Consider the following 15504-nt stretch of genomic DNA (forward strand, 5'->3'; position numbering starts at 1 on the left):
ACTAATGGTAAAATTGAATTGTCTCACATATTCATATTTAAAACGAACGACTGGACCGTTTGTCCGTAATTTTCCCAAATAGTCTCAAAAAGAGGAATGAATGATCAAACATTTTTAAGGGATTTAGTGGTACCAAACCGATATTCAATCAATTATATAATTTTAGTGCTTTTTCATCAAACGATAAATTTGCTAACCATTTTTTCTAGTCATAATTTTCCCACAGTAAAATTAGTAAGTAAAAATAAAAAAGATAAACAATAATTTTGAAATGAAAATGAAAAACTCGACAAAATAATTCAGTAAAATAAAATATTTTTTAGTTTTGTAATTGTAAGATTAAAGAGGAAAATTAACAAATAATAAAAACAACGATGCTAAAAAGTATGAAAAATAACAGACCAACTGGACCTGGAGACATACCAGTAGAACTGCTAAAACACGCTCCTTTGGCCTTAATCACCATCATCATCATCATCATCGTCATCCAGCCTGCATTTATCACGTCCATTGCTTGACATAGGCCCCTCTTAAACCCCTCCATTCTTTGGGATTTTGTGCTCTTTGTTGCCAATTTTTGGTCATACGCCTGGTGTCGTCAGTCCAACGTGTAGGTGGTCTTCCTCTACTACGTTTGTCTGCTCTTGGCCTCCAATTTGTAATTTTGCTCGTCCATCGTGAGTCATGCATTCTAGCTCCATGTCCTGCCCAGTTCCGTTTCAGTTCCGTTATGCGTTCTACAACATCAGGAATACTCGTCCTTCTTCGCAGATCTTCATTTCTTATTCGGTCCCGCAACGTCATTCCCAACTAGACCGTTCGATTCGTTTCTGTACCACTCTCAATTTCGAAGCCGAGTCTCGGTTAGAGTCATAGTTTCCTCCCCATAGGTCATGACCGGTAATACGCATTGGTAAAATACTTTTCGTTTGAGGCTAATTGGTTAGTTGGCCCTAAGTGTGTCTCGCAGTTTTCCAAAGGCTACCCACGCTAATGTAATTGGTCTTTGTATTTCGCATGTTTGGTTATCCCTGCTAATTCTTATTTCATGACTAAAATACGTATATTTTTCCATCAGTTCTACAATGGTTATTGAGTATCATATTTGTCATAAAGTTTTGTTTTGAAGTTTTGGTCTAATTCATTCTGAAACCAACCTTTCAACATGCAAAGTACAATTTATTTAACATATCTGTGGCTTCTCCTAAATTATCTGTGTGATAAGGACAATGTTATCTGCGAAACGGAGATGGTTAAGCTTTTCGTCGTCTATTGTTACTTCTCTGTGGTCCCAATTTACCGTCTTAAAGACATACTCTAATGCCGTTATGAATAGTTTCGGCGACAATGTATCTCCTTGCCTTATCCCACGTTTTATTTTTATTGGTCGGGTTTTATCGTCTATCCTAACAGTTATAGTGGTATTTTTGTAAATATTGTAAATAAGTTCACTATACCTATGGTCAATCCTGCTGTCATTGCTTCTATAAGGCTCTCTATTTCGATCGTGTCGAACGCTTTATGAAAATCTATGAAAGGTAGGACAAGAGGTTTGTTGTATTCTATAGATTTTTCAATGAGGGTCCTTACTGTATGGAGATGATAATTGGTATCATAATTTGATTGGAATCCTACCTGCTCTCTCGGTTGGTAGAAATCTAATTTTTTCTCCAATCTTGATGTCACTAACCCAGTGAAGAGCTTGTATATGTGGTTCAACAGGCTAATAGGTCTATAATTTTATAGGTCCGTTCTATCTATTTTTTTATGCAAAAGGATGGTTATAGCATTGTTCCATTCTTTGGGCACCTCTCTGCTGCACACAAAGATTAAACAGTTTCCTTAATTTATTTATTTGGCCTTAATACAAGACAAATACTCATATTATGGAACATACCGAAGTAATGGAAAATATACTAATTAAGCTCCATATGTAAACAGGAAAATACGTTACTTCACACGTTATGTTGGTAGATTGTATGAGAAAATGATCAAAGGAAAAGTGGGGGAAAAGATGTGAACTTTAGAAGAACAGAACAGTTCATAGAAAAAACAATAGCACTTAACGCTGAATTGCACATTGTATTCATGGACCTCTAAAAAGCCTATGCTAGTGTCCCAGTCAATAACCTGTCGGAGTAGACGGCAAATTGATGTATAACAAAAGCCAGACAAAACTATTCCGAACCGTTTAAAAGCGATAAAGGACTTCGACAAGTATTGTCTGTCAATAACCTTATTTAAAGTTAAACCAAACTGGTAAAAAAATTTCAGCTAGCAAAGGATTGCTCATCGGGTTTATAAAAAGAAATGCATTTCATAATATCAAAATCACAGGAGAGAGTGCAACAGCAGATAAAGCAGCAGCAAAAATATTAGCAGCAGAAAATTATTGAAGATGGGGAGTAATGCGTCGATTAAGCATTTAACGATGATGAAACGGGACTGTAATGGAAAAAAATGCCTAACCGTAGGTACTTACATAACAAAGGATGAAAAAACTGCAAATAAACATAAAGCAAGTAAAGATCGAGTAACATTATTACATCCTTTGTAGCAATATGTCAGGAGATAGGATGTTGAAACCGCCCTTAATAAATAAATATCAGACCACGTGCTTTAAAAGGCAAAGATTTACTTTACAAGTAAAACAAGAAAACGCAGTTGATGTTAGAAAATGGATAGAAAAACATTCTGATTTAAACTGGATGAGTATTGAAGAATGAAGCTATTTTAAACACGTTTTAGAAGGAGACAACTTAGGAAAACATCACCTGCAGACGAAGTTCATTAATAATTAGTTTACTGTCAACAACAATAGTAGTAAAATAAACAGGTTCCCCTGGTTTCCCGTTTATCGACACGATATGAATAAATCTAAATCGTCACAAAACGAATAGAAATATGTACCCGCTTTTTTTAAGCTGTTGTATGAATGTATGAATGTCTTTTTATGCAATTTTTTTATATGTGCTTCTCCGTGGAACGTATCCACCGCATAAAACGAGACCTTACTATATTTGACGAATTTTGTAACTATTAACTTTTTTATCAACATCATCTGTATCACAAAATACACTCAGCCATAGTAAATATTGCGCAATCTATTATATTTCTCCTTCCTGTATAAAATATTGACATATAACATCCATTAAATCCTAACCATCACATTTTTACACTTTAATTTTCATGTCACTATAGCATTATTCGAATCGGCTTTTTCGTGTAATTATTTTAGAATGGCCTTCATTTTAATTTCAGTTTTTGTCGATGTTAAATCAGTGGAATATGAATTTTTAAACTGTGCTTGCATAAAAATACAAATATCACGAAGGTACGAGGACTACAATTTGTTATACATACTGCGTCTAGAAAGGGATCCTGTTATTTCTCAAAAATTGCAGTTATCTGTATTTACCTAAAATTGAAAATTGGATAACTGTTTATTTCACTGGTTCAATTAAAGAAGTAATCAGATTGTCAGTATATAAAAAGGACTTAGTACAGAAGAATAAGGAAACAAGTACACAAGAGTGTAGAAATTTATGAAGAGTAAAAAAAAATTTAGAAATTTAATGTTTAGAACGATTCTTTTCTTGCACCTCAATCAACCCATACAAGGTAGCAAATATGTTTTTAATATTATGAATGCAATTTGGCAAACCGATGCAATTTTCAATGCAAGGCAACTAATTGACAGAAAGAGCAAAGCTAGTTTTGATCCTGAGAGATGAGATGATAAAATTGTCCAGAGAATCTGTGGTAGGCTTCAAATAAAAAGGAGTATCGGTGAGTATATAAAAGTTGTGGCAGATATGCAGTATGATAGAGTAACAAGTGTTAGAATACGTATAAGTGAGGCTGATAACCTTTTGTGTAGTGCTAAGATCGCATCAAGGATCAATGTTGAGTGCTTGTCTACTTTCATTCATTTTACCAGATAACAAGGAATTTTATGTATGGGATCCCTTGGTGTTTCATGTATAATGAAGATGTGGAGTTAAGGGAAACATTTAAATCCAAATCAATAAACAAAGCCTTTAGGAATAGCCTCACTATTAAACAACTTTATAATTGCTCAAATATATTAAAAAACAAGAAAACACAGGTATATTATTTATGCACTGAACAAATTAAGCACCTAGAGCAAAGAGTAAATAACTGTATTTTAGAACCAGAAAACATGTGTTGTAAAACTTGCAAAATCCTAAAATGTTATTCCAATGAACCGCTTAGACAATTCTAGTAGCTACGGACAGTTATCTTTGCTCCCTTTTTAATTATACTAAATATTCAGAATAGAAAGAAATGTTAACAAACAGCTTTGAGATTTGAAGGAAAACTTAAAACACAGGTTGCCTTCGTAAATTTGACAGCAGCATTTTACGTAACATTAACAGTTTTTTTTATGTTTTAACAGATCAGTGGAGACGATTAACCTCTGGTCTGGACCACAAAGATTGTTTAAAATTCTGGAACAAATTCAAAATCCTAATAAAACAAAAATCAAGGCCTGACTCTCACATCGTTGTAAACAACGTCATCCTATCAAATCCACTAGATAAAGCAGAAGCTTTCAAAACTACACTTTAGGCAACTTTCATCACCTCTGATAATCCAAACTTCAAAATTGGTTTAAATCGAAAGGAGAGTGGAGGATATACTCTACTACTCCCCACAGCACTTTGGAGTCTATAATATCCAACATACAATTATAGCTCCTGTGCTGGAAGACACTGACAGACACCGACTTACCAACATTATCAAAGCATGCGTCTTACTGTGCTACTTTCCAACTTCCTGGAAAATGGCCAGTACAATCATGATACCCAAACCGGTGAAACCCCCAAACAGCAATGAATCATACAGGCTAATTTCTCTTCTAAATCGCAAAACGAACTTCCTTATGAGTACTACTACTACATAGCAAGCTGAGGCTAGTTTCTTACTTAACAAATCTATATGAAGGAACCATTTAAGGTTGCTGTCTATAAAAATACCAAGAAATTTTACAGAATCAACGATACTGATCTGGCTGATCAGGGTTGAAGAGCTCATTTATAGGGTAATGCTACTGTCTTATCCACTTTAAAGGAGAGTAAATTAGAGTTGGACCAGGTTTTTATTTTAAGTAGATCAGAAGTTATAGTTGCATGAAGAGTGGCAATATTAGAGTTCCTTGTGGTACTCCACATACAATGCTTTTGTGACTAGAGTCAGTGTCATTTGCTCTAATTAGTTGTTTCCTATTCCTCAAGTAAGATTGGAACCAATTCAAAGAAATACCTCGAATCCCGTAGATATTTAGTTTTTTTATCAAAATATCGTAATTTACGCAATTAAAACTTTGGCATAGTCACAAAAAAACAGTGGCAGTGTAAATATTATTGTTTAGTGCTTGATAGACCTCATGTAGTACAGAAAACATATCATCACTGGTACATTTATAAGATAAAAAGTCGAACTGTGATAAAATGTTGTTTCCAACGAGAAGTCGAGAAGTCTCTCAATAATTTTTGATAGGGCTGGTAGTATCTACAGCTCTAAGGCAATAGATCTACAGCTGCAGACATTCGTAAAGGAATCTTTAATTAGTGAGACCAGGACTTCCAACACATTTTTTGGGTGATTTAAGAAAAATTTTAGTGAAAATTTTTATAACAAGAGTGAAAGCTCAGTGTAAAGTTTATACTTGAATTCCTGAGGGTAAAAAATAGCCTGTCCCTGCAACCATCTTCATATCCACATCCAAATAACTATATCATAACGAAATAGTTATTTGGACTGTAATATTTTTAGGACGGGAAAATTTTTGCATAATTTTTATTGTACAATTTATTTTAGCTAGCGTTCCATTACAGGAAATTACTTGATGATAGGTCATGCATTGTCGTATGTAATTTATTAATAATTTTCATACATGTAGGATTGAACGAAGGCAATCGATAAAATAGTATTTTATCTTCAAACACAACATAATGGACTTGTCCCATTTTATTAATTTACCTCAAAAATGAAAACGTTCATTTATAAAACAAAAATAATATAATAAATGAATTGACGGTTCTGTAATGATCGGGAAAGAAGTTCAGCATTCCAATTTCTTGAGTAGTTATAATTTGGACACCATTATCGATAATTTTAACCTTAATGACATGACATTAGCTATGTCTGACTAAGTTTAGTGGACAAATATTTTAATTTTGGGGACGTAATGAAAGTAGTACAATGATTGCTGTAATGTTTATAATAATTATCTATATTTTTACCAAAAAATCAATAGCTCTGTTATTTGTTTAATAGACATTTTTTTCAATTAACATCCTTTTATATCTGGGAACAACGGAAATTTTAATAATGACTCGGAGCAGTTATGACTGAATTCTTTTTATAACGTGTTTTAACAAGTCCCCTTGACGTTGGCAATTAACAAGGCAAGACTATCATTGTCTTGAGCTATTCTGAGAAGTTGTTCGGCTTTTCGTATCTCGGTCCATTCTCTGAGATTCTTCAACCACGAGGCTTGTTTTTTTCCAATTACCATGCGTCCATTGATTTTAGAACAATTCATTTTTATTCCTATCTCTCGTCCCACCCTTGACATTAAAATCCATTCAAGCTATCGTTCAATATAACTGTGTCATCTGGGTATCTGATGGTATTTATCAGTTTGTCATTAATTTTAACAATATATTCCAAATTGTACAAAGCATGTTTACAGCCCTTTAGAATTCTACACTTTTATGCCGATTTCCCATTAATACGAATGGTCGATGTTTAACGACAATATAATTTTTCAATGATCCTGATGTCGGAGCTATCAACTCCTTTATCTCTTAATATTTTACTTATCTTGTCATGATGTACTATATCAAATGACTTTGCATAACCAATAAAAGCAGCAAAGACAACTCTACGTTGATCTCGACATTTCTGTAGCAAAACAATCAGTGCAAAAAGTCTTCACACTTATTCCTTTCCTTATTCTACTGTGGATGATCCGTAGGAATAATTTTAACCCATTTATGCCCAGAACTATTTATACTTGTTTTTTTTTATTTCTGAAAAATTTATGTTTTAAAAGTCACAAAATTAACAAAAATATATGTCTAAAAAATGAAACACTTTCATTTTTTTTTTTTTTTTTTTGATAACTGGCTGTTACGAAAACGGAATACTGGGCAGTTATAATTTAATAATACGTTTGGAACGTTTTATTAAATCATATAAAATAGTTTTAAATAAACTGATATTAAAATAATATAAAAAATTATTGCGTATTACTATAAAATTTAATAAAAAAAAATTTCAAGTAAGGCAACTTTATATTTACATTTTTATTGGTTGTTGAGTGAAAAAGGACGCGTCGGAATCGTTTTTCTTGAGTAGAAATAAGATGACCGATGTTATCGAATCGAACATCATATGTAATGTTGTTTATGGAAAATTGAGACGGACCAGTTCTTCTTGGAGGAGTTTCGAACATCGTCAACAAGGCTTTGGCAATATTTCGACGAAACTGCAGCAAATCCATTTCGGGTTGTTCAGGGATAATGTATCTCATTCTACGGTAAATTAACCAAGCATTTTGTATGGAGATATCAAGACCCCAGATAAATAAAGGCCAATACCATTTCTTAGATATTATAGTTGCTCTGTAATAGACAACATTTTGGTCCATCCGATTAGTTCCTGCCATATTTTCGTTATAAGCGCGCATAAGATGTTGTGTTACTTTGATTTTTTTGCTTTGGGCAATTGATAAACTGGCGTCGTTTTATGGTAATTCGATTTCAAAGCAACTATGCTGTTGTCATTCCACCTACATAAAAGCACCTTATTTTTTGTCTGTAAATATAGTAAATCTCCCTGAATCCATTTCCGTGGTAGAAGAGTTACACTTTTTGCACGAATCTCAGTAGATGCTACTTGAATATCTTGAATTTCTTCATTTTGTGTCTTTATTTCTGTTTCCATTTCAATCTCTTCCGTATCTTCTTCTTCCTGAACTTGTGTCACACTTTGAAGATCTGCCTCCTTTTCATATAGATTTATATTTTCTTCGTCGATCCTCGTTTCTTCTTCTTGATGAATTACAGCTTCTAATTCTGCATCCAACACATTATTATTTTTAGGTTATTAAATGTACCTCCACAGTTTTTATCTCCACTAGCTTCATCAGTCAATTTAGTGGGGTAGGGAGGTGCTAGGAAAACATATGCACTGGAAACGGACTCCATAAGGTTCGATTCTTTCAGCATGGATATAATCTTATGTGACCTTGATTCGTAAAAAAATTTTTTAGTACTACTATTATTACTAGTACGACCGTAACTTATGTACTTTATGTACTAATAATATGCCTGCAGATGACCTGCATTGAAATTTTCGGTCAAGTTCGAAAGAAGCAAACGAACAAGATACTTTTAATGCAGACTTGTGCCGAGCATTAATCTCTTCAAAAACACCCGTTATAACACGATGGGAAACATGGTTGGAAGCCGCTTTTTTCTATTCAGACTTTCGTAGATTTAAAAAATATAATTGGCGCTTTAACGGATGATAGTTCCACCACCGGATTTCACTGAATCTTTTTCATTCGAAAAAAAAATTATCTTTCATTTCATGAAATTTTTATACACTTTCTCAGTGTAACTTTTGTTATCACTAATCCGTATTTTTTATACAAAGATATTAAATTCCACACCTAATTTAATTAGATATTCCCTTCTTATTGCTTTGATTTTTCGAGAGTATCGATTAACACACGCCTGCAAATTAATAAAAGCAACACATAATATTTCCTTGTGCCGTTCTTGTTACAGTTAATTCAACCTCTGCGGTATATTCAAGTTTTTTGTGTTGGTTTACACATTGAAAAAGACTGGTAGACGACATTAATTATGTTTGACGAGTTGTTTAGATCTACATGTGAAACACTAGAAAGATAATTTATAACTGGAAAATAAAACACGTAAGTTAGGAACATAATGTTCTGTTGGGTAAATAAAATTTGAATTGCTCGAAAATTTTTAACGGCTCAATGATTTTAACTTTTTAGTCCAGGAAACGAATGTTTTCACCTCGATTTACTTGAAAAGATCGATTTACTTGAAAATTTGGGAATAAGTAGTGGATAGTCCAAGGACCAAAATCTATATGATGCCTAAAGGCGTTTTTACAACGGGAGTAGTTGCCACCCTATCTCGGGGGTGGAAATTTTTATTATATTTTGATCGCAAACATTGGTACAAAAAATAATTCGATAAAATAAAAGTATTTTGTATTAATTTTTTTGTTAAGTTTTCTGAAAAATAATGTCTATTTTAAAAGCTAGTTTAACTTGAAATTGTATTAAAACTGAACTCAAATAAGAACTTTGAGATATAATTACATCGAATTAATAACTTGGCGTATGTAACTTTATAAAATTATATTTTATGCAAAAAAATTATCTGACTATAGGGCATTAAGACAACGCGACGAACTAATATATAGACTTATATATTATAGAAAAAATATATAGACTTGTATGGCCGAGAGAGTAACATGTAACCACATATATGTGATAGACCCGTAAACACTATGGGCAGTCTTGTCTATACATTGTTGCCGACAGAAAGTGTATTTTTTTAGATGGTCTTTGGAAATATTGCAAAGATGTGATCACAAGATTTAAAAGCACTTTCATATTTTAGATTAAGAGCGTAGGCGCAAGATTTCGGGCCAATGCTTTTTAAATGCATTCATTTTTTTCGAATCCTGAGAAAACTAATAAATATTTTTGAAAAATTTAAATGCAGAATTAAAGATTGCATTATTACTGAGGGCCGAAAGTCCCTTAGAATAAACAAAATGAGAATGAGATATTTGAAATTAAAAATTACACTAAATTTTCTCTTCTTTTTTACTCCTGTAACTTATTAAAATAAACATTATAGAAGTTTTCAGGGACTTTCAGCCTTCAGTAATAATGTATATGTACTTTCATTCTGCGTTTAAATTTTTCAAAAATACTTATTAGTTTTCTCAGGATTCGAAAAAAATGAATGCATTTAAAAAGCATCGGCCCGAAATTTTGCGCCTACGGTCTTAAATCAACAGTTTCTTTATTCTGGTTCTTTATATATATATATATATATATATATATATATATATATATATATATATATATATATATATACATATATATATATATACATATATATATATATATATATATATATATATACATATATATATATATACATATATATATATATATATATATATATATACATATATATATACATATATATATATATACATATATATATATATATACATATATATATATATATATATATATATATATATATATATATATATATATATATATATATGCAAATTACTTAGTTCTCGGGAAGAACCGAGTTGAGAATTTATTACTCGACGTTTCGGCACCCATTTTGGATCCATTATCAAGAGTAATACGGTTCGGTTCGAGTTCGGGGTCTCAATCTGCCTACTCCCCTCACTCGAGACGTACCAGTATCGTGTTCTGTATTACAAGAACTCTCTCGGCACTGAGGTCTCAATCTGCCTACTCCTCAGTGTCGAGTGAGGAGTAGGCATCAAATCATCTACATATCGTTTAATAAAAGGTATGTGAAAAGGTATCTTTTCTTTACACGTTTTATAAGTTCATCCAAAACAAAGTTACATAGTATGGGGGATATTTTGCTGCTCATGGGAGTATCAACATCCCGGCCAATTTTCTGACTGCAACCCTAATAAACAGTGTTGTTTGTTTATTTTATATCGACAGTCACTAATATCCAGTATTTCTTGTATATATATAATGTATTAATGTATATATATATATATATATATATATATATATATATATATATATATATATATATATATAAATCTATTATTTTTTTTAAATTTTATTATAGTATATAAGAGTATTGTGTTGACTAAAAGTCCTAAGATACACCTAGAACATTTCGTTAAAGTAAACGCTGAAGTGTAACTGCTCTATATGTAGATACAATGAAAAATACTACAAAAACTGTCTGTCCTGTTTTCTCAAATATGAAACATTTGCGAAACCTGTAGTTCTGTTTAACGTCTAATACAGTAACATTATGTAACATGTTTATTATAAATAAATGAATGATCAACAAAATGTTATGCTTAGTAATGAACTAGTGGATAATCGCTATTATAGTTTTCAGTGTTGCAGCTTTATTTCTTTATTATTAGAACAGTGTAAAAGTTTATAACCATATTTTGACTTCGGAATCGGATGTCGTCATCATCAAGGCTTGCTTCCGTTGGAATGCAATATGCTATTCCGATTTTTGCGGTAGATCTCACACAATTCTGCTTTTCTTCACTTTTTCGTGTGATTTGACTGTCTGTACAACAGTGTAGATATAAAAAAAGTTTTTTGTTAAAAAAAAAATAATTCGTTTTTTACGTGTTTATAGTTGCAAAAAATATAATATGTGACGTAATGCAAGTCTTATCTTTATATTCGTTCATATTTGTTGAACTTTATTTGCTAGGAAGATGAGAAAGTCGACGAACAATAGTTGGCAGATTATGTGGGTTTAATTAATTTTTTTTATGTTTTACATTAAAATTAACTAAATAATTATATTATTCTGTTAAACAATTATTGCAACTTACAGAACCCCGTGTGCTAGGTGACTGTGTTGAAAAATGTTCTTAGTAACAGCGATAGGATAATACCTACAATGAAATTATGAAATTGACTGCATTCGAACAGAGGGCTAGAAAATAGCACAAAATGATAAGTGCGTTGTTTTCAGGTAATGTTTTGCATGTATTTTCATTCTATAACAATTGATAGGATGAATATTCCAAAACAGTGTCAATATTCCTGTCAATGTTACATGCAAATGCGGTGTCTTAGTTGTTTTGAGACAAGTGTTCATCTACTTTCCGGAAAATATATTCAAGACAAACGCAACGACAAATGTTAAACACGATATCGATATTTTAAGAATTAAATTTTTATTTAAATGTATTTCTGATAACGATGTAGCTAAGAAATTTTAGGTTTCTATTGAAGAAAACGTTAAGCAATTCTTAGAAAATGCTTGGGGTGAATTTAGGTGCAATGGTAATATAAATTACAATTTGAATCGCAGGTTTAATAAATAGTATTTTTTATTATTAGGTCGTTTTTGCTATACTTACAGCAAGAATGAGCTTAAACTACAAAAACTAAAACAATGGGGTGTACAACTGTAGGATATTTTATAATATTGTAAAGAGATAGTAAGTTTCGTGACCTTATGATGTTCCTCCTGATATCTTTTTTTTTATTATTAAAAAAAATGTAAATGTACACAAATTATTGAGATTAATAAACTGGAAAATATGCTTAAACAACTGGCACATTTCAAACCTAAAATCAAATAAACGTATCTAACCAATTAGTTTCAACTACTGGATCTAATTCGTCTGTAAAGTTTTCCTCCAGCCTCCTAGGCTGGCTCTATCAACAACTCATCATCAAACTGAATCAATCTGGGCATAAATAACTATATCAACATTTATAGGTTACAGATCATTTACACAACTTTCATTACAATTAATTCTAATTGTGGTTTAATTCCATCTAAAAAATTAATATTCGATGAAAAACATGCCGCAATGAAATAGTTTCAGAACAATCTTCTAACAAACTCGTGTGTTTCGTTTCTTATTGTCTTTTAATCGCCGTATCCGTGCCTTGGTTTCTTGATCTTCATTTTCCCTAGACTTTTTCCTCAGTTCTATGCAAAAGCATGCTTGAAAATAATTTACTCCATTTATCAGTTAACAGAAGTTAATCAAAAAAAAACTATACGATAGAAATAGATCGAAGCAATTTTTTAAAATCATTAAGTTAGCGACTATAAACTGTCATACACGACGAATTGGAAATGAAAATGCAAGCCGGAAAATTTTTTCATCTACGTTCTGATGAAATTAATGAAGTTACATTTTTACACGCGTCAGCCGGAGCCAAGAGCAGTTAAAGCAGTGAATTTGACGTAGTTTCTTAGAGAATCTTCTTTTTAGCTAAGTAACCAGCTACTTAGCTAAGTAGCGCTTCTTAGACTATAAAAGTTATAGTCTATAAAACCAGCAACTTCAGTTTTTTAGACTAGCGTCATAAAATTGACCGTTCTTTCTAGTCGAAATTACTAGTCTCTTAGCTGTAACTCCAAAGTGGTATTTTTTTTTAATTTGCATTTTATAACAGCACTACAGGCCCTAGAGGCCCTTGGCTTCGATAGGCTTGACTAGTTTTCTCGACTTTTTACGGTCCTTCACTTGTACTTTCCAGTCTCTTGTTCCCATTTCTTCTATGTCATTTCGGCCGGCCTCACCCTATTTCCTTCGTAGTCTCCTCTTGTTTTCTTCCCTTATTCTCCTGCTTGTAGGACTCTAAGGACGTTTCTTTCTTTTGGCACTCGTAATAAATATCCCAACCATCTAAGTCTCTGAGCTCTGATTTTCTGCGTTATTTTAGTTCTTTTATAGATCTCTATTAGTTCCTGGTTTGTTCTTCTTCTTCATGTTTTAATGAATAAACTAAAGACCCTAACACTCCAGTAAATGAACGTGAAATACGGCGGTACCCTGTAATTTTTTCGTGACACCACCGAATTGCATGAAAATTTGGATTAAAGTTCTACTTACCCTCCACTTCACTTGTGCCGATGGTCATTTTTTATTTTTTAGAGGTAAAAGCTACCCCTAATAGAAAAAAATCGTATAATTGTAAAATTAAAACGGGTACTTAATTGATTCAAATCATGAAGTGAATAAATGTCAATTAACATTAAAAACATAATTTAAGATTTTATCACATAACTTAACTCCTAAATCTCACCCCCTATCTTAGTTATAATTAAAACAATGTCATTGAATACCTTGTCTCCACTGATTTGCATGGCATTTTATATTTAATCCTTACTTACGCTCCACTTTAAAAATGGATTTGTGTCCTTTGTTGTTTTTTTTTATTTTTTAGTAGTGAAAATGTCCCTATTACAAAAAAATCATATAATTGTAAATTCAAGCAATTTCGAATTATTTAATTATGCAGTAACATTAAATTTACGTTTCTTTATTGCTTTAATTTTTTACCACATAATCTCTACCCTTATAAAAACCAACACTTGCGAAGAAATTCGAATAGCTTGAAAATCAACGAAAAATTCCAAAATACAGCAATTTCTAACGTATACAATAGCACGGCGTAAGCAGCAAACTTTACATTGACGTGTGAGCCCAATCCTCCCGGTCTAATAAGTAAATAAATAATTTTAAAGATTCAATTTTTATAAAAATATATTTTAAAAATACACTTTTATGGTCCACGCGGAGTCCGTTTGAGCTGGTCTAATTAGGAATATTTTAAAATAATATTATGCAATAAGCTCATGGGATTAAATAAAATGCAAATGAAGAAAAAAAATAGGTTGGTGTCAGAACTAAGTGACTGATAATTTCGGCTTGTTAGACAAATGTTTCCCAACTTCTACAAAACTGCTCCGATTCTAGCTTTATAGAAAGGAGGATTTTTCTTTATAAACTAAAACGTTAGAAAATTGTCTACAAATCTGGCTTTTTCAGCTTTATAGAAGAGAAGGCGCAGACATTAAATGTCATCAGCCTAACAAGCGCTATTAGACAAGTAGCCGTTTTCTTAACTCAAAATCCGGATTTTAAGAAACTACAACAAATATAAGACGAAGAAGGCACATTAAAACCATCTGATTGGCTCGAAACCTAAATTTGAAAGGCATTATACATATTGGCTACTTAAAAAAACGGCACTATTAGATCGTTGCAACGTTGATTTAAGGAAAAACTCCATCGTTGCACAGTCAAAATTACACCAATTCAGAAACGAATATGAGGACCACCCACCGTATTTCATAGATTTAAATCGGTGTGACTTGTTCCTGTTCCCGAACCTAAAAACGTTGTCTCGGATATTAATTTAATTTATTATAATGTTATAATGGAGAATAAGGTTAGAGTTAAAACAGCACACAATTTTTATTAGCTCGAGAAAAATTATTTTTCCATCGAGACAGGTTCTATATAGGACATTATTGAGCGCAACGGACTGTTGAAAACAAATTAGAAAAATAACAAAAATCTTGGGTTTTCTTACTTAGACTAGATTAATTTCTCACGCCACTCTCGTAACACATAATCTTAATAAACAAGAATATAATTTATTGACAAGACAATAGATTTTTTTAAATTTCAATTGTAGTTTTCAAACAAGCACCAGATAACAAGTACTTTGTACTAAAATTGCGTAGAAAATCTGAAATTTGGACGGTTTCATCTTGTCGCCTACAAAAAAACACGGCTTGAGCAATAGTTTATAACGTTCTACGTTCTCTTGAATTATCAGAAAGTAAATTATGTATACAATAATCTTTGAACTCTGATAAGGCTTTGATAAGATAAATAATG

General features: G+C 31.9%; 1 protein-coding gene and 1 long non-coding RNA gene across 4 annotated transcripts in view; one reads left to right on the forward strand and one right to left on the reverse strand.

Annotated features, from left to right (window-relative positions):
* Positions 1-15504, reverse strand: part of LOC140436325 (uncharacterized) — a 95094-nt gene that overhangs the window by 37227 nt on the left and 42363 nt on the right. The window lies entirely within an intron of this gene.
* On the forward strand, positions 8799-9290 carry LOC140435445 (uncharacterized). The gene is made up of 2 exons (XR_011950162.1): positions 8799-8974; positions 9062-9290. It is a non-coding gene; the product is annotated as an uncharacterized lncRNA (long non-coding RNA).

Source organism: Diabrotica undecimpunctata, chromosome 3 (genome assembly GCF_040954645.1).
Source record: "Diabrotica undecimpunctata isolate CICGRU chromosome 3, icDiaUnde3, whole genome shotgun sequence".
Classification (NCBI taxonomy): domain Eukaryota; kingdom Metazoa; phylum Arthropoda; class Insecta; order Coleoptera; family Chrysomelidae; genus Diabrotica; species Diabrotica undecimpunctata.